Genomic DNA, 19,437 nt, shown 5'->3' on the forward strand with positions numbered 1-19,437 from the left:
TGAGGATTGAAACTTGTTGAGGGTAGGAAAACGTAGACCTTGGTCATGGTTGCAATTAATAGGAAGTGATAAAGAAGGAGAGGTTCACATATAAATATATCATCTCTCACACCATCTATGATTGTGAACACTCACTAAACTATTACATGCCTAGAAGTAGATGCTGGAGAGGGAAGACAACATAATGAATTGTGTTTTCTTGGTTCCGAACAATGTTATATGATTAGAGATCCCTTAGCATGTGACAATTGCTCCCACCTCATATTATCCAAAACTCCCGCACCAAGTAGAGATACTACTTGTGCATCCATAAACCTTCAACCCAGTTTTGCCATGAGTGTCCACCATACCTACCTATGGATTGAATAAGATCCCTCAAGTAAGTTGTCATCAGTGCAAGCAATAAAAATTGCTCTCTAATATGTATGATCTATTAGTGTGTGGAAAATAAGCTTTGTACGAACGTGTGATGAGGAAGACATAAAAGCGAGAGACTGCATAATAAAGTTATTTATCACAGGAGGCAATATAAAGTGACGTTCCTCCGCACTATGAGGACATGCATCCAAACGTCAAAAGTGCATGACAACCTCTATTTCCCTCTGCGAAGGGCCTATCTTGTACCTTTACTTTTTTCCCTTGAAAGAGTCATGACAACCTCTGCTAATGTCATATGCTTGGGAAAGATCTATAGTCATATGTCAACTTGGAAGTAAGTATTCATGAATTATTATTGTTGACATTACCCTTGAGGTAAGCAGTTGGGAGGCAAAACTGTAAGCCCCTATCTTTCTATGTGTCCAGCTGAAACTTTGATCTCATGAGTACCACATGAGTTGTAGCAATTGTAGAGAACGAAAGAATGATTGAGTATGTGGATTTGCTTTACAAGCTCTTATTTGACACTTTCTGATCTTCTGATAAATTGCAATTGCTTCAATGACTAAAGGCTATCGGTTGTTTCTCCTCGGTAAGGTTCTTGATCCATGCATTACTTTGTGAAGGAATTATCATTTTAGTTTGAGAGATTATATGTTGGTATGGCTATTCTGATCATGATCATGATGCATGCATGTTCGTATCTTGTTTTGTCGACACCTCTCTCCCTAAACATGTGGACATATTTATTGAGCTAGGCTTTCGCTTGAGGACAAGCGAGGTCTAAGCTTGGGGGAGTTGATACGTCCATTTTGCATCATGTCTTCATGTTGATATTTATCGCTTCTTGGGCTGTTATTTCACTTCACGGTACAATACTTATGCCTTTTATCTCTTATTTTGCAAGGTTTACATGAAGAGGGAGAATGCCGGCAGCTGGAATTCTGGCCTGAAAAAGGAGCAAAGTTGAGATACCAATTCTGCGCAACTCCAAACGCCGTAAAAATCAATGAGGATTTTTTCCGGATTTATAAAAATACTGGGCCGAAGAAGCACGAGAGGGGCGCCGGCAGGTGTCCACAAGCCTGCTAGCCCACTGGCCCACCTCTTCTGCTATATGAAGGGTTTCGTCCAGAAAAAAATTAGGGAGGAGTTTTTTCGTGGATTCGCCGCCGCCACGAGGCGGAACTTGAGCAGAACCAATCTAGACCTCCGGCAGGACGATCCTGCCGGGGAAACTTCCCTCCCGGAGGGGGAAATCGTCGCCATCAACATCTTCATCAACACCATCTCATCTCCAAACCCTAGTTCATCACTTGTAACCAATCTCCGTCTCGCGACTCCGATTGGTACTTGTAAGGTTGCTAGTAGTGTTAATTACTCTTTATAGTTGATGCTAGTTGGATTGTTTGGTGGAAGTGTTTATGTTCAGATCCTTGATGCTACTCATTACCTCTTTGGTCATGAATATGATTCTGCTTTGTGAGTAGTTACTTTTGTTCACGAGGACATGGGATATGTTGTATGTTGTTTTTCCTTGAGTGGTGTTATGTGAACGTCGACTACATAACACTTCACCATTATTTGGGCCTAGAGGAAGGATTGGGAAGTAGTAAGTAGATGATGGGTTGCTAGAGTGACAGAAGCTTAAACCCTAGTTTATGCGTTGCTTCGTAAGGGGCTGATTTGGATCCACTAGTTTAATGCTATGCTTAGACTTTGTCTTAATTCTTCTTTCGTAGTTGCGGACGTTTGCGAGAGGGGTTAATCATAAGTGGGATGCTTGTCCAAGTAAGGGCAGTACTCAAGCGCCGGTCCGCCCACATATCAAACTATCAAAGTAACGGACGTGAATCATATGGACATGATGAAAACTAGCATGACAGAAATTCCAGTGTCTCCTCGGGAGCGTTTTTCCTTCTATAAGACTTCGTCCAGGCTTGTCCCTTGCTACAAAAGGGATTGGGCCACTTTTTTGCACCGTTGCAACTTTTGTTACTTGTTGCTTGCTACGAATCATCTCACCACACAATCACTTGTTACCGACAATTTCAGTGCCTGCAGATTTTACCTTGCTAAAAACGACTTGTCACATCCTTCTGCTCCTCGTTGGGTTCGACACTCTTACTCATCCAAAGGACTACGATTGATCCCCTAGACTTGTGGGTCATCAGGGGGCAACACTACTATTTCTTTTGAAAGATCCACACTCGTACTCCATTGCTATATTTGTAGTCCATAGAGATTATCATCCATGCATAACTATGTGTGGAACCTTACACTATAGAACTTGGCTTGTATATTCCAATGACGAGCCTCCTCAAATGAGCTCAAGGTCTTCATGAGCAAGCAAGTTGGATGCACCCCCACTAGTTCCATTGCAGAGCTTACCTTAACTCTTTATGTGCATCCGTTGCATGGCAATCCCTACTCCTCACATCATATCTATCACTTGGCTTTCTCTCGCCTATGGTTTTCCTCATTGATGTGAGCCTTTCACACATTTTTGTCTTCCTTCCCCATCATTATTCTATTTGCCATCCTAAGTGCCAACATATCTTGCTTAAGCTCATCCATTACATGAGTGCTCAAAGTCGAAAGGGAGAGGATCATTTTGACTTGTGCCTGACTAGTGGTATGTGGATGAGTCAAAATAAGATTCCGAAGGAGACCAAGTGTGAGGTTTAGTAGACTGAATTCTCAATTAAAAAATATTTTATGCTCTAAACCAATCTCCCATTTCTTGGACGCAAATAGCATTTGGAGACATTCGAGTCACGGACAGCGAGAGCTCTTGCACCTTTATGTTCTTACTTTGCTAATTTCAATACTAAATATAGACTCTTGTTTCTTATTGTCTTGACTTGAATTGCATATCTTACTTGGTTTACTTTGAAGTTCTTATATGTGTGTTAGCATGTCACCACAAAAATTATTTGTGTTATCATTTACCTACTCGAGGATGAGCAGGAATTAAGCTTGGGGATGTTGATACGTCCCAAACGTATCTATAATTTCTGCTTGCTCCATGATCTTTTGGGTGACATTGTTATACGTTTTCCTACACTTTTATATCTTTTTACACATATTTGGACTAAACTACTAACTCAGTACACCCAGTGCCAGTTTATGTCTGCTAATGTCTTTTTTGCAAGGACTTTTACCCAAATTTCTAGAGCCCCAAAAATCCCGAGAAAAATGTATAAAAATCAGCATGACGGAAGCTTCGAGATCACTAAAGATGGGCCACAGGGGAGCCACGGGCTGCCCAGGCGGCCACCCTGCACGGCCTGTCCCCTGACCGTGCCCACAAGCCGCCTAGGTGGTCCCCACCTCCTCTGACGCCCTCCTTTTGCCTATATTTACCCCTCCAATCGGAAACCCTTGAAGCATATACAGAATCGCGAATTTCTGCATCATTCCGCCATCGCAGCGCTTCCGAGATCGGAAGCGTCAGGAGACCTCTTCCCGGCACCCTGTCGGAGGGAGGATTGACCTCCGGGAGCTTCTGCACCGCCATGGACGCTTCCCGGACGTGTCGTGAGTAGTCCTCCTTGGACCATGAGTCCATGACCAGTAGCTATGTGATGTCTTCTCTCCAATCTTGCGCTTCCATGATTAGCCCTTATGAGATGCCCTACATGATCAAGGCATCTATGTAATCTTCCTGCTATTGCTATGCTCGGTTTGTTGGGACCCGATGGATTATGAGATTATGCTCAGATTGTTATGAGATATATATTTGATTATACTTTTATATTATGTTCCTTAGTGATTCATGCATGTTCTCCGTTGCTCTTTATTGCTTTGGCGGAGTAGTAGATTGTAACTCCAAGAGGGAGCGTTATGCATGATTGTGGGTTCATGCCCCCTGATGTCTAGCTTGAGTGACAGAAACATGAGAATAGGGGATGTGTTGTTGCCACCAGGCAGAAAACAACGGTGCTTGTGACTACAGTTGCAAATATTGTTTACCTTACGCATAGTTCGTTAATGCAGTTGTCCGTTGCTTTGAGTTTACACTAGGGTGGGGCTCGCAAATTAATACCAGCAAGATGTTCTGGATAGATATCTTAAGGTGGATGATTAGTAAGTAGATTCTGATGAATAAACAGTCTACTTGTTTTGGCGTGCTGCCCATTACTATTGAGCCTCTAACTTTCAAGTTGCATAATTAGCATTGCGGTGCGTTTATAATTCTGTCAATTGCCCAGCTGTAATTTGTTTACCCATGCATAGTTGTTTATCGTCTTTTGGGAGAGAGACATCACTAATGAACATCATGTGACTCAGGTCCATATCACCACCATTGCTTACACCTCCATGATACGTCTCCACCGTATCTATAATTTTTTATGGTTCCATGCTATTATCTTGTCAAACTTTGGATGTTTTGTATGCCTTTTATATCTTTTTTTGGACTAACTTATTAACTTAGTGCCAAGTGCCAGTTCCTGTTTTTTCCATGTTTTTGACCCTTTTCAGAGGAGGATTTTAAACGGTGTCCAAATAGAATAAAACTTCTGAAAAGATTTTTTCCGGGAGAGAAGATACGCACGAGACTTGAGAACCAAGTCAGGGGCCACCAGGGGACACCACAAGCCCCCTAGGCGCGGCTAGGGGGGGGGCGCCCCTAGCAGGCTTGTGGGCCCCCTGTGGCTCGTCTGCCCTACCTCTTCCGCCTATAAATTCAGAAAAAATCCAAAACTACGCAAGAGATCCAAAAAATACTTCTCCGCCGCCGCAAGCTTCTGTCTCCGCATGATCCCATCTGGGGCATGTTCTGGTGCCCTGCCGGAGGGGGGATTCGAATATGGAGGAATTCTTCATCAACACCATGACCTCTCCGATGATGCGTGAGTAGTTCACCATAGACCTTCGGGTCCATAGCTAGTAGCTAGATGGCTTCTTCTCTCTCTTGGATCTTCAATACAAAGTTCTCCATGATCTTCATGGAGATCTATCCGATGTAATCTTCTTTTGCGGTGTGTTTGTCGAGATCCAATGAATTGTGGATTTATGATCAGATTATCTATGGATCTTATTTGAGTTTCTTCTTATCTCTTATATGCATGATTTCATATCCTTGTAATTCTCTTCGAGTTGTGGGTTTTGTTTGCCCAACTTGATCTATGACTCTTGCAATGGGAGAAGTGCTTGGTTTTGGGTTCATACCATGCGGTGACCTCACCCAGTGACAGAAGGGGTAGCGAGGCACGCATCGTGTTGTTGCCATCAAGGGTAAAAAGATCGGGTTTACATCATTGGTTTGAGTTTATCCCTCTACATCATGTCATCTTGCTTAAGGCGTTACTTTGTTCGTCATGAACTCAATACACTAGATGCATGCTGGATAGTGGTCGATGTGTGGAGTAATAGTAGTAGATGCAGAAAGTATCGGTCTACTTGTCTCGGACGTGATGCCTATATGTATGATCATTGCCTTAGATATCGTCATGACTTTGCGCGGTTCTATCAATTGCTCGATAGTAATTTGTTCACCCACCGTATTATTTTCTATTTTGAGAGAAGCCTCTAGTGAACACTATGGCCCCTGGGTCTACTTCACATCTGTAGCGACCCGGCCTGAAACGGCCAAGTCTCTGGTGTTTCCGTACCATCCCAAGATCAAGCTGGTACACACACAGTACATCAATGTATATATCGAGAGTTCAATCACACAGCTTTATTAATCGAAATCTCATATCGAGTACTTTATTACAATAATGAATTACTGAAAGTGCGTTATATTGACTAGAGGGGGGCTGAATAGGAGATTTTTAGAATTTCATCACTGAGGAAATTCCTTTCGAGGAAATTCCTCACTGATGACTAACTTACAGCGGAAACAGTAAAGGATCAGAAGTGCAAAGTTTCACAACAGCAGTTTTTCAGAGTGAAGAATGTGAAAATAGATTGCACAGTGAGCAGGCATGCAGAATACAGCTGAGAAATGACTAACGTGAAGAATTTGGGGTTGAGGAAATTCGGAGAAAGTCTTTAGCAAATTCTTCAAACAGTCACAGTGAAAGTCATCAACACATAATACGGGAAAGTAAAGAGTTGAGGAATTAGAACCCGGTTCTCAGTGAAGACAGTCGTTGATGACCCAGTTCCAACTGTTGTGACAGTCGTACATCTGGTTTGGAGCGGCTTGGTATTGAAACCAAAGGACACCCAGTCCCGGGACACACAATCCCTACCGTATTCTCCTTGAGCTAAGGACGCACAGTCCTCACGCAACACTCGTGGTAAGTCTTCAGGGCGGACTTCCAAACCCTCACAAACTTGGTCACCTGGCGATCCACAATTGACTGCTGGAAAGCTCTAGACCATGACGCCTAACCGTCTGGAGGATGCACAGTCCTCAGAGGTAAAAGGCTTCAGTCCCACATAGGAAAAACTTCTTCAGTGATGCTCAATCACTAGGTTTGGTTTGTGGTTTCGGTGGGTGGTGTATTTCCTCACTGATGATTTACTCTCGAAGGCTCTGAGGAATTTGGGTTGCCCTTATGACAAGTGTCAGTTTCTAATGGAGCAGCCAACCAGCTAGTGGTTGTGGGGGGTGGCTATTTATAGCCTGGGAGCATCCCGACATGATTTGACACTAATGCCCTTAAATAATATAATCGTTGGAGTGGATAAGACCAGTGACTTGGCGTGTTTATCGAAACGGTCGGAACCCTCAACTGTGAGAGTCCTCATGTCACTCATATTCCTCACTTGAGGCTTTTGGTAGGATTAGGCTTGGGTTGAGCATCATGAGGAAATTCATTCCATAGTGTAACTTGGACCCCCTTTAAGAGTACGGTGTTCCTATTACTCAAATGCAAAGAAAGTAAAACAGAAAGTATAAATCTTCATGCTTCAAATTTTTCAGAATGATTTTCTTCAGGAACCACCGGACTTATCAATATCAGTATCTTCATGAGGAATATCAATTTCATCGCAGATTCTTCGCGATTCATTTCTTCAGCTTCAGACCAATTTCTTCAACTGAAGACATATAATTTTAGGGATCGATATTCTTCAAATATCTCATACTCCTCAATGACTTATAGATCATGTTTACACTCACAAACACATTAGATACTTAACCTATAAGTCTTCAAACCACCAAAATCACTAAGGGGCACTAGATGCACTTACAATCTCCCCCTTTTTGGTGGTTGCTGACAATTAGGTTAAGTCTTCAACACGGATTGAAAATATGAAGTGTAAATACTCATTTGAGGAATTTGAAAACAAGATTCAGAGAGACTCCCCCTGAAGATGTGCATATCTTGAGGATTTTGCTTTTCATAGGAAATGCACATTGATGATTTATATCATGGAGATCTCCGCCTGAGTCTTGTAAATCATGCATACATATAACATATCATATGAAGAAAATGAAGATGCATGATGGAAAATGGTATCTGACAAATTCCAGCATGCATGCATTAAAACTTGAGGAATAAGCATGCGAAGAAAAACGTTCAAAAGCTTGAGAGTACCATCGGGCTTAAGTTACAACTCATTACATAAAAACTTTAGAAGAGCCAAGAGTTTGTAACTTAAATATAGTTTATAAGCCCCAAAAATATCCCGCTTGAAGACTAACTCTCGAGTTTCTCCCCCTTTGTCATTAAGTGACAAAAAGGGACAAACTGAGGACTAACGCCCGTGAATACTTCATTTCTTGGCGGTTGAGGAAGAGCCGTGATGCTTCTTGGGAGTAGTCTTCTTCCTTGGGCCGGTTGCAGTGTCGAGCTGTTCTTCATCAGATTGAGCAGTGCAGAATGAAGAAAAGGAGCTGTCTTCAAGATCTGGCACTGGAATAGGCCTGAACTTCTTCTTGGGAGGCCACGACCAGTCAAAGTCTCGCTCAAAGTTCATTTCTTCAAGCTCAGTCTGAGTCTTCAGATGTGCAAGTATAGCCCAGGTGCGATCGAAAACCTCATGCAGATAGTGATGGTTGAGCTTCATAGAGTTCTGTGTTTCAGTGAGGGTTTTCACAATGGCACCAAACTGGCATTTGACCCATTTGTGGTTGCGATCCACCTTCTGGTGAAGACTGAGGAGGAGCTCTCTGGTATTCAGCACGCGAGGAGGAACGGGGCTTGCTGGATGAGTCTTAGTATCGTCCCATGAAGAGTAAGCTTCTGGCTCTCTGAACTGGCCATCAAGGGGCCTACTGCCTTCTTCAATCACAGATTTTCCTTTTCCTTCAATGGGCTCGAAAGTCTTCTTGTTGACTCGGATAGGAGGCATATAACCAACATGGTTTTGACAATCAGCGTGAAAGTTGATGCCTGTCCTTGTCCTGATGAATCTCATGATCCACGGGGCATATATCTTGTGATCAAAGGGGCACATGGCATTGTCGGCCAAAGTCCTCAAGAAGAAATCATGGATATTGATAGGAATACCGTGAATGATGTTGAAGAGGATATTCTTCATGAGGCCTACAACATCTTGTTCATCGTCATGGCCTTTGATCGGTGCGAGCACACTGCAGAGGATTCTGTAGACAGACCGGGGTGTGTACTTCAGCTCGTGGACGAGGAAGGTTGTTCTTGAAGATTTTCCTGCAGCCAAAGGCTTCATGAGGACTTCCATCATTCCATTTGGCAGCTCACGCTCACCATAAAGCTTCACTGCCCCATCTGAGGGAATTGGTACGGGCAGTTCTCTGAGGAGTTCAGAAGCAGGAGCCTTGTAGTGAGTGTTTTGTGACATCGAGTCAAACACCCAAGTGTTGATGTCTTCAGGGTTGCAAGATATGTGAAGAGTGGCATAGAACTGAAGAATAAGCTCGCTGTTCCAGTTTGATATGTCTGAGCACATTGGGAGCAAACCTGCATCGTGGAGTACACTGAGGACTGGCTCCATGCAAGGTATTGCTTCAAGCTCAACATGAGGAATATGCCTGTGCTGGAATATCTTGTTGCGTCCACAGAGCACAGAGGCATAGTAGTTCATCTGATTCCTTGTCCAAAACTTCAGATGCCTCATTTGAGGCTTGTCATAAGGGTTCTCTCCGATGAAGTACATGCGTTCTTCAAAGAAATTTTGTTTCTGAAACTTTGGATGCTTGCAGAACGGCTGACGTTGAACTGGCTGAAGATTTTGCTGACGAATAGGGGGGGGAGACAACCATAGCAGTCTCTGGGTTAAGAACAATGAATGCATTGTCTTGGGCGGGTACATTTTCTTCAGCATTTTCCTCAGAGTGAGGAATTTCATCAGCTGGTACTTCATGGTGAGGAGATGATGCTTGCTGTGGCTGAGCTTTAGGCTGAGGAATTTCTGCTTCTTTCTCAGTTTGACGAGTTGGGTCAGCCTGTTCCTCATCTTGAGGAGTCTTCTCAGAATGTTGAATTTCGTCAGCATGAGGATTTTCAGCTTGTTTTTCCTCAGCTGGCTTTGTGGCAGAAGCAGTTTCATCAGCTGGTGGAGCTGATGCTTGAGCAGTTTCTGTCTGAGGAATAAGAGGTTGAGGACTGTCGTCAATATGAATTTCCTCATCAGTGTGTTCCTCAGGGGCGACATCCTTCATTTCCTCATCTGCCTTCGTAGCTGGGTCATCAATGACGACCATCTCATAGGAAGGGGCGACATTGAGAGGCACCGGGTCCAGAGGAGGACTTTCTGTAATTTCTTTGAGGCGTTTTGCCTCTGTCTGTTCTACTGCTGAGGAGGCTTTTCTCTTCTTGGCTTCCTTTTCAGCAGCCCTTGTTTTCTTCACGTCTGATGCAGACGAAATTATCTTCTTCACCTTTGAAGCTTTTGGTGAAGGTGTTCTCTCTTCAGTTTCTTTAGCTGGCATTGAGGTACCAGCTGGAACAGAGCCATCAGCCTGCTTTGATGATGCAGATGGAACAGGAGCAGTTTCATCAGTGGCAGCAAGTTCATCAGTTGGAGTTTTCATGATGATTTCTTCAATGGCCGGTTCATCAACACGGTGTTCTTGGTGTAATTCCTCAGCTTGAGGAGTTTCCTCCTCATGAGGAGATTCATCTGCTGGCTCCTCGATCAAGGGCTGAGGAGTTGGTGCTGGGGGTGCGGTTCTCTTGTTATAGTCATCAACACCACTAGTGGACAGCTTGATGAAATTGCTCTTGAGGTTTTTGCGATCTGACAGCTTGGCGTACTTGTCAGTCAATTTCTGCAGCTCTGCGTGTGTAGTCACCAGTGCATGAGGAGTCAGTTTGAGGAGATTCTGCCTAAGGAATTTCTCCTTTTTGATCTTTGCAACCTTTGCCTGCCTGGCCTACTGTTCTTTCCGCTTGGCTTCATTTATGAAAGTGTCCACCATGTGTCTGATGCCAGGGGGAAGTTTCAAATCATCAATAGGAGTGTTTGGGTCCTCATACCAGATATTGATGTAGTCAAGGAGGACCTTGGGGTCCATGGCCAGAGGAATAACACTGCGTGATGCTTGAGCTACTCTTTCTTGCTTGTTTCTGATGATGGCTTGCAGGGTTTCGTCATCATATTCATCACTTCCCTCTGATGCAGACGGGACTGCGATGATTTTGCTGGGGTTGGGCAGAGGTGCACGTTCAGCAGTTGCTAAAGTCTTCACAGGAGGTGTTGAAGACTTCGTCTCTGAGCTAGTTGCAGCTGGGAGTGAGGAGCTGGAGCTGGTGGTCGTAGGCTTCACGACTTGCTTCTGTACTGGTTTCTCTTGAGGCTTTGGAGGTGGAGCTCAGGTTTTTGATGCTGAGGAGATTGGTATTGAGGGTTTTGGCGCTGATGGTTTTGGTGTTGAAGGTTTTGGTAATGAGGGTTTTGGTGCTGAGTGTTTTGTGACAGAAGCCTGAGCAGACTTCTCTTGAGGCTTTGGAGCCCTTGGCTTTGACGGCACAGACTGCATTTGAGGAATTTCTGAGCCTGAGGTTTCTGCAGCTGAGTAATTAGCAGCACCGGAGGCAGCAGCTGAGGATTCATTAAATTTCCTCACTGCAGCTTCTGCCTGCCTCTTGAGCTTGGCCAAATGCTTTTCCTTTTCATCTGGATAGTCATCAATGGTCTTGAGGCTTGAGGGATGTGCTCCTTGATGATCCTCAAGTGGGGCCCTTCTGCCAGGAGGCTTCAAAGCGAATTTCTTCGCATATTTCGGAGTCACAAACCTGTACTCCTTCCATTCCTTCGCCCATCGGCGTTCAATCTTCTGCAGTCGTATCTTTCTCTTGGCCATTGTCTCATGTTCATCAGGCGTGCAATAGTCCAAGTAAATGTCCTCATGGATATCAGCAGTTGTGTTTTGCTCAAGTTTCTTTCCTCCCTTCTGTTTTCTTTCTTCCTCCATTTTCTTCAGTTGAAGATTTTGCTGATGATTTTGAACTCTTGAGGATTCTGATGAGCCTTGAAGAGTTTCTTCCAGAAACGCTGCAAATGAGTTAATGTGATGAGAACCGAGAGATTCATCAGCTGACATGTGTGTACCTGTGAACAGAGTATAGGTGCGAGGAATTTGGAGAGGTCATATGCGTTCTCAGATTTGAAGAAAATGAAAAAGTTTGACTGTTTGAGGAATATAACCAGTGGTTGAGGAATTTGCCTAAGCATACCGTTCTTGGGTTCCAGAGTTGTACAGATCCGAAAATTCGCACAATTGAGGAATCTCGTGAAAGTCTTAGATGCTTAGCATAGTACATCAATGATTGTGGTGATAGGTAGTGTTTGAGGAATCATGTGTACATCGTATCTTGAGGAAAAACAGATTTCACATAGAAGATGTAAAATTTTAGATCTAATCTGCTGTAAAAATGGGATATATTTACCGTGGAAGGTGCGCACGAAGAACACAGAAAGTTGTGTTGGAGAGGCTCTTCGTTCGAGTGTCCAATGCACCCTAACTCGGCTACAGAGGACATCTACGGCGGCGGCGGACGAAGATGGTCCGACTCCAGCGTGGTTCCGGCGACGGAGAAGTCGAGGCAGTGAAGCTCTTCCTCACCGGCGACGAGACTACCAGCGGTGGCGCTAGGGTTCGGTGGAGTGTGTTGTGGCAGGAGAGCGATGAGGCGAAGAGGAGGATGCCGAGGTACATAAGGACATCTTTATAGCCAAAAGTTACCGTTGGCGCGAAAATGTCGGACCAAATAGCCCCTGCCTCTACGTCTCCGCAGGACACGTGTAGTTCCCGTACGATGCGGTGGAGATAGTGGAGATCGTGGTTATCTGATCGTGGGAAGTGGGGGTTCAGTTACTCTGTCTTTAAAGAAAACAATTTTTTTTGAAGATTTGAGGATTTTCGTTACAAAATCATTAGCTGACAAGGATGCAGTGAGGATTTTGAACAAAGTTTCAAGTAGAACGCATATGAAGAATTGAATAGACTGGATAAGTATAGCATAGAGGGAAAGTAGGGTCCGATCACATTCACTTAGCAGAAACATCAACTTGAAGAAATAGCAATAAGTGAATGCTGTTGAGGACTAGAAATCACAGTCTATCTAGTCAAATGAAAGTCATCAAGTGTTTTTGAAGATTTTGTAATAAATCATCACAATGAAGAACAACTCTTTTTGAAGAAAAACGCATTGTGGGGAAATTGATCATTTGAAGAAAATCAACTTGAGGAATTTCACATTGGGCAGTGGCTTTACCCACCATATAAGAATATTGATTACAGACGCCGCGTACAATTGTCGTAGGGCCGTGAGAATCAATCTCTTCGTTAATTTCTTCACATTTAGAGTGACATTCTTCATTAGTTGAAGAAAATTGATTCATCATGTGTTGCACATCTAAGTCATCAACTTTGCATAAGTGTTAGGATGTGTCCATGTTTTTACAAAACATTTGAAGATTCTAAGATATTTAGCTCACATCGCAACTTGCAAAACCTTTTCTCATCCAAGGGCTTCGTGAAGATATCTGCAACTTGATCATCAGTCTTCACATGGTCGCTGAGGATATTGCCCTTGAGGACATGGTCCCGAAGAAAATGATGACGAATCTGGATGTGCTTGGTCTTCGAGTGCTGTACTGGGTTGTATGCAATCTTGATAGCACTCTCATTGTCACAGTAGAGAGGTATATTCTTCATGTTGATGCCGTAGTCCTTGAGGGTTTGCTTCATCCATAGCAATTGAGCACAGCAAGAACCAGCAGCAATGTACTCAGCTTCAGCAGTGGAGAGTGATACGCAGTTCTGCTTCTTTGAGGACCAACAAACTAGTGATCTTCCGAGGAAATGGCATGTGCCAGAAGTTGACTTGCGATCCACACGGTCACCAGCATAGTCTGAATCAGAATACCCTACCAGGTGAAGATTGGAGCCCTTGGGATACCATAATCCTTGTGTTGGTGTGTGAGCTAAGTATCGAAGAATATGTTTCACAAGCTTATGGTGTGATTCCTTCGGTTTTGCTTGAAAACGTGCACACATGCAAACACTAAGCATTATATCTGGCCTAGATGCACATAGATACAATAAAGAGCCAATCATAGAACGGTATACCTGCTGATCAAAATCTTTACCATTTTCATCAGTGCCGAGGTGGCCGTTGGTAGGCATCGGAGTCTTGGCACCTTTGCATTCGTGCATGTCGAATTTCCTCAGAACATCCTTGAGGTATTTCTCCTGTGATATGAAGATTCCATTGCTTTGTTGACGAATTTGAAGACCTAAGAAGAATTTCAGCTCCCCCATCATGGACTTCTGATATTCTTCACTCATCATGTAGGCAAATTCATCACTGTATCTTTTGTCAGTACAGCCAAATATGATATCATCGACATATATTTGACATACAAACAGCTCATTATCATAGGATTTTGTGAAAAGAGTTGGATCGAGTGAACCAGGTTTGAAGCCTTTCTTCGTGAGGAATTCCTTCAATGTAGCATACCATGCCCGAGGGGCTTGCTTGAGGCCATACAGAGCCTTTTTGAGTCTGAAGACTTTGTCTGGATTCTTTGGATCCTCAAAACCTGGAGGCTGAGCAACATATACTTCTTCCTCAAGCTTACCATTGAGGAATGCACTTTTAACAACCATTTGATATAAGGTGATGTTATGATGATTAGCATAAGCAAGTAATATTGGAATAGCTTCAAGTCTAGCAACAGGTGCCAAAGTTTCATCGAAATCTATTCCTTTAACCTGGGTGTAGCCTTGGGCTACAAGTCGTGCCTTGTTCCTCACCACTTGACCGTCCTCATCTTGCTTGTTTCGAAAAATCCACTTAGTGCCGATGATGTTGTGCTTGCGAGGATCTGGTCATTTGACGAGCTCCCATACGTCATTCAGCTTGAATTGAAGAAGTTCGTCTTGCATAACTTGGATCCACTCCGGTTCCAGAGAAGCCTCAGCAACTTTTGAGGGGTCTGTGATGGATACAAAGGAAAAGTGCCCACAAAAGTTAACTAAGTGTGAAGCTTTTGAGCGAGTGAGAGTACCTGGCGCGTTGATGTCGTTGAGGATTTTGTCAAGTTCTACTTCGTTCGCAATCCTCGGATGAGCTGGTTGAGGATTTTATCTGGGCTGAGGAATTGGTGCTGGTGCAATTTCCTCGGGAGCATCTTCTTGGTTTTTATCAGCGATGGGGATCATTTCTTCACCTATTTCCTCAGTGGGAACAATGTCTTTAGTAGGCTTAAGCTTTATTGCTTCCTCAGGGGACAGCTTATCTGGATCAGAAGGCAATTGCTCTCTTTGCGAGCCATTAGTTTCATCGAACCGCACATCTACAGTCTCAACAACTTTGTTGTGATAGTTGTTGAAGACTCTGTAAGTGTGCGAGTCCTTTCCATAACCGAGCATAAAACCTTCATGTGCCTTAGGTGCAAATTTTGAGCTATGGTGAGGATCTCTAATCCAGCATTTTGCACCGAAGACTTTGAAATAACTTACATTGGGTTTCTTGTCAGTGAGGAGTTCATATGAGGTTTTCTTGAGGAATTTGTGAAGATATACCCTGTTGATGATATGGCATGCAGTGTTGATTGCTTCAGGCCAAAAGCGACGAGGAGTATGATATTCTTCAAGCATAGTTCTTGCCATTTCAACCAGAGTCTCGTTCTTCCTTTCGACGACACCATTCTGCCGAGGAGTATAAGGAGCAGACAATTCGTGAGTAATACCAAGCTCATCAAGATAATCATCAAGACCAGTGTTTTTGAACTCGGTTCCATTATCACTCCTGATATGTTTGATCTTGATGCCAAAGTTCGTCGAGGCCCTTGAAGAAAATCGTTTGAAGATTTCCTGCACTTCAGTTTTATACGCTATGATATGCACTCAAGTATATCTGGAATAATCATCAACTATTACGAAGCCATATAAAGATGATGCATTGGTTAGTGTGGCATAGTGAGTAGGTCCAAATAGATCCATATGAAGCAATTGGAATGGACGTGTAGTGGTCATGATAGTCTTAGAGGGATGCTTGGATCTGGTCATTTTCCCATATTCACAAGTACCGCAGAGATGATCCTTGAGGAATTTTACTAATTCGACGCCGATGACATGCTTCTTCTTCGCGAGCGTGTGCAAATTCCTCATGCCTGCATGACCTAGTCTTCGGTGCCACAGCCATCCTTCTGAGGTTTTTGCTAGTAAGCAAGTGGCTACTTGAGGACCTGTAGAGAAATCAACAATATACATATCCCCTCTTCTTACACCTTCGAAGACTTTGGATCTGTCAAATTCCATGATGACTACACATCTGTATCTACCAAAGATGACAATCATATCTAGATCACAAAGCATCGAGACTGACATCAGGTTAAAACCATGGGATTCAACAAGCATCACTTTGTCCATATGCCTATCATTGGAAATAGCCAGTTTGCCAAGTCCCAATACCTTGCTTTTACCTTTGTCAGCATATGTGATTTGCTTGAGAGGTGATGGAGTTAGTGGCATATTCATCAGTAAGCTTTTATCACCAGTCATGTGATGTGTGCAACCACTATCAAGAACCCACTCAGTATTCTTGGGTTTGTCATCCTGTAGATGAATTAGTACAACTTACCATCTCATATGCTTCAGATTTGAAGAGTATGATACTAATTTCATCAGATCAGTAATTTCATCATAACAGAAATGTAAGGAAGTGTGAAATATTTCTATTTCAACAATCATTAGCTTGCGTCCTATCAAGCATTTCCTCAGGTCTCTAGCAAATTCTTCAGATGATGTTTTCATCTGGAGACCTGTCCTGCAGAAGTGATTAGTTTGATTTCTTCACCACCCACATCTGAAGGGGTGGCAAAGCGTTCATCATCGTGCGAGCACCATATGATAAAGGTGGCATTGAAGCCAATGCACTTCTCTTAACAGTAGGGGGATTAAAGTACTCATATGAATATGCAGAGAACTAGTTTGAGGATTTATGAACATAATGATTTGAGGAGTAACGCTCATATTCATATTCCTTGTAGTGTCCCTGCATGTTAGATGCATAAGCACGGGTACGAGCATAGTTTTGACCAGTTGAGGATTTTGATCCTCTTGAAGACTTTGGTCCTCCTGAGGAATTTGATGTGGGGTTCAGATTCTTCAGTGGTGGTGTCATGAGGACATTCACTTTTGGGAACCCAGATTTTCCTCAGAGGAGGGCCATTCCTGCAGTTAGTTCCAACATATCAAGCAAATACTTCACCAGATTGATTTTTGAACAATTTATAGTTGGAATCAAGTGACTCATCCGAGGAATAGGATAGTTCACATGAAAATCCAGTTAGATTAGATGGATCAAAAGGAGGCCCAGTAGCAGCAACCCATGAGGTCTTGGGATACTGCTCAGTTTTCCAATAAGATCCATCAGCATTTAATTTCCTCTCAAAGGTAATTCCTTCTTTCCTCGGGTTCCTGTTCAAGATCTGCTTTTTGAGCACATCACAAAGGGTTTGATGTCCTTTGAGGCTTTTGTACATGCCTGTCACGTACAATTCCTTCAACCCTGCATTTTCATCAGTAACATTTGTGTTTTCCTCAAGTGAGGAAATAGACACAACAGGTGCAGTTGAAGAATTTGTAGCAATGGTAGCATTTGATGATTCTGGTGCGGAATTAGCAGTTTCGCGTTCAAGCATTTAAGACATGGAAGAATAAATTCAACTTGACTCGTGCTGATCTGTTGAGCTAGTAATGAATCATTTTCCATACGTAGATCGTCATGAGACATCCTCAGCTTCTCAAGATCAAGCTTCCTTTGAATAAATTCATAGGAAAGCTTCTCATGATCAGTGAGGAGTGTATCATAACGATCCTGAAGATCATCAAATCTAGACTGAAGACTTTTCATGTCATCAGTGAGGATTTGGGTAAGGTTCATTTCGTCATTCAACAGATCATCACTTTTATCTAGCAGTTTCTGAAGCTTTTCCAGAGCAGTTTGTTGTTTAGTGGCAATGATAGCAAGTTTACTGTAACTGGGTTTCTTATAATCATTAGGTTCACAGTCACTTGAATCAGAGGAGGAGGCATTATTTGGTACCTTCGAACCCTTTGCCATGAAGCAATAGGTTGGAGCGAAGTCATCAGCATAGTCATCAGTATTGATGGTGCAATCATTTTCTTCAAGATTGAAGATTGACTTGCTGACGAAAGTGGTTGCCAGTGCAAGACTAGCCTGTCCGGATTCTGAGTCTTCATCAGAACCCTCTTCTTCATCACATTTCGATGATTCTGCCTCGGAGTCCATTTCCTTGCCAATAAGTGCCCGAGCCTTTCTGAAACTAGTCTTCTTGTGCGATGAGGGCTTTGAAGATGAGGATTTTGAAGATTTCTTCTTCTTCTTTGAGTCATCAGAACTTTCATCCTTGTATTTCTTCTTCTTTGATTCCTTTCCCCAACGGGGACAATCGGCAATGTAATGACCTGATTTCTTGCACTTGTGAGAGGTTCGTTTCTTGTAGTCCTCAGATGAAGATTCTGATTTCCTCATGTCTCTTCTTGAAGATTTACCGATCTGGCCACGTCGTGTAAATCTCTGGAATTTCCTCACGAGCATTGCAAGCTCCTGTCCAAATTCTTCAGGGTCACAAATGTTGTCATCTGTGTCTTCTTCTTCAGATGAGGAAATTGCTCTAGCCTTCAGTGCACGTGGTCTGGAATAGCTTTGTCCATATAGATCTCTCTTTCCTTCTAGCTGGAATTCATGAGTATTTATCCTTTCCAGTATATCAGATGGATCCAGCATCTTGTAGTGTTGTCTTTCTTGAATCATCAGAACTAAAGTGTCAAATGAAGAATCCAAAGATCTGAGCAGTTTCTTCACAACTTCGTGATCAGTGATGTCTCGAGCTCCCAGTGCTTGCAGTTCATTTGATATGTCAGTGAGGCGATCAAAGGTGTCTTGGCAGCTTTCATTGTCATGTCTCTTGAAGCTATTGAAGACATTGTGAAGAATATCAACACGAGAGTCACGATGGGTTGATACTCCTTCATTTACCTTGCATAGTCTCTCCCAGATAAGTGTTGCAGAGCCCAAAGCACTTACTCTTCCAAACTGGCCTGGCCTCAGATGGCCATAGATGATGTTCTTCGCTTGAGAATCGAGTTGCTTGAATTTCTTCACATCAGCCGCAGTGACACTCGCACAGATGATGGGGACACCATTCTCCACAATATACCAGAGATCATTATCAATAGCTTGTAGATGCATTTGCATTTTGTTCTTCCAGAAGGGAAAGTTCTTTCCTTCGTAGGTGGGACATGCTTCAGTCACCTTAAACATGCCTGCAGTCGACATAACTAAAACTCCAGGTGGTTAAACCAAAATCACACACAACAAGGGAGTACCTTGCTCTGATACCAATTGAAAGTGCGTTATATCGACTAGAGGGGGGTTGAATAGGAGATTTTTAGAATTTCATCACTGAGGAAATTCCTTTTGAGGAAATTCCTCACTGATGACTAACTTACAGCGGAAACAATAAAGGATCAGAAGTGCAAAGTTTCACAATAGCAGTTTTTCAGAGTGAAGAATGTGAAAACAGATTGCATAGTGAGCAGGCACGCAGAATACAGATGAGAAATGACTAACGTGAAGAATTTGGGGTTGAGGAAATTCGGAGAAAGTCTTTAGCAAATTCTTCAAACAATCACAGTGA

This window comes from Hordeum vulgare, chromosome 3H (assembly GCF_904849725.1).
Source record: "Hordeum vulgare subsp. vulgare chromosome 3H, MorexV3_pseudomolecules_assembly, whole genome shotgun sequence".
Classification (NCBI taxonomy): Eukaryota; Viridiplantae; Streptophyta; class Magnoliopsida; order Poales; family Poaceae; genus Hordeum; species Hordeum vulgare.